The sequence below is a fragment of the Pinus tabuliformis genome, chromosome 6, assembly GCF_031772625.1.
Source record: "Pinus tabuliformis cultivar Carrire ecotype Pingquan chromosome 6, CPIR1, whole genome shotgun sequence".
Classification (NCBI taxonomy): Eukaryota; Viridiplantae; Streptophyta; class Pinopsida; order Pinales; family Pinaceae; genus Pinus; species Pinus tabuliformis.
The window spans coordinates 564,954,377-564,956,265 of NC_142292.1; positions in this window are offsets into that span (position 1 = coordinate 564,954,377).

Genomic DNA, 1,889 nt, shown 5'->3' on the forward strand with positions numbered 1-1,889 from the left:
GTATCATCCAAGAATTGTTCATTTGTGTAATGTAAAGGAGGTTGCCCCCTCGAAAAGGCTTATTTCTAAGGCATTCATCTATCTTTTCTATATTTTTGTGAGCTAGTTTCATAACATTAATATCAGAGTTTTGGATTCTAGGGTTTCGCTGCCCCAAATAGGTCATCGTGGCAATTTCGCTATAACTTTTTTTTGCGACATTTCATAAGCGAAAAAAAAAAAAAAAAAAAACCCATTTGAGAAGAAATCGCACTGAACCTTGGGTCCGAATTTCAGAGCTTTTCGCGTTATATTTGCGGAGATATGATCTGAGGAAATTGGTATTTTTGTAAACTCCTGAATTACATTCCAAATAGGTGACCTGGGGAAAATCGTCATAACTTTCTCTCTGAGCATCAGACTGAAATTTCGTAAGAAGTTACAGAAAGAGGACGTACTGTAGTTTCTTATATATATTTTTCAAAGCCAAAGGTCCCAACAGTGACGCGTGGCACGTCGTACAAGTTTGCTCTACTGAACTAGTCTATAATCAGGTCACTGTGGGAGATTTAGCATAACTCTTCCCTAGAGAATCCAATTTGGATCACACTGGTGGCATTGGAAAGAGGACACAGAGGGCTACTGCAGGTCGCAATTTCAGAACTGGAAGAACCGAACTTATAGAGTTATAGTCATTTCAAGATCGAGCTCCTAAAATCAATAAAAGGCGATATGAGGAAGTTTGATGGCAAGGATCTGGTAAATTGGATACTTCAGATGGAGCAATATTTTGATCTACATGGTGTACCACTGTTACAAAAGGTATGTATTGCATCTTCATATTTAGAACCGGATCAATTTTTATGGTATAAAGGGCTTTTCTCCCCTAAACAACTTGTTACGTGGTCAATTTTCACGGAGGAAATGATAGTACATTATGAGGATACAAAGAGCAACACCTTCTTTAGAGCAACACCACAACAATTGGAAAGAGTAAAAGAGCTTTGTTACATAGTGGAAAGTAAAATTATGGCAACAAGGAAGTCTACCCCTCACAACTATAATAATGGAAGTGTTGTTTCTCCTAGCCTTCCACAACCTACAAGGGTTACACCACAACAATTGGAAGAGAAAAGAGAAAAAGGGCTTTGTTACAATTGTGATAGCAAATGCACTAAAGGTCATAAGTGTGTTGAGAAGAAATTATTTTACATAGATTATGAAGAGGAGGAAGAAAATGATCAAGAAACATCAAAAGAAAGGTATATACACCAAGAACCAACCCCAAAGAAAGAAGAAATGAATTCGGCCATATCTTGTAAAGCATTGGCAAGAATTACCACTCCTCAAACTCTCAAGATAGAAGGACATATCAAGAAGAAAAAGGTTCAAGAAGTGAAAGATCACATCGAGAAAGAAGAAATGAATCCAACCATATCTTGTAATGCATTGGTTGGAATTACCACTCCTCAAATTATCAAGATAGAAGGACATATCAAGAAGAAAAATGTTCAAGAAGTGAAAGATCACATCGAGCATCAAGAAATGAATCTGACCATATCTTGTAAAGCATTGGAAGAAATTACCACTCCTCAAACTCTCAAGATAGAAGGACATATCAAGAAGAAAAAGGTTCAAGCAGTGAAAGATCACATCGAGCATCAACAACAATTTCTCCAACTTTTAAAGGATAACGCCACTTTGGTGCAAAATCGAATGAAACAATAGGTAGATCAACATTGTAGTGAAAAATGTTTTAATGTAGGTGATTGGTTATTTTTATTGCTACATCTCAAGCAAGCTATTTATGAGAAGGAAATGTTGGAAATACTACATGCACTTAAGAAATGGCGACCTTACCGAATGGGAAGACACTTCAAGGTAAAAATGGATCATGATAGTCTTAAATA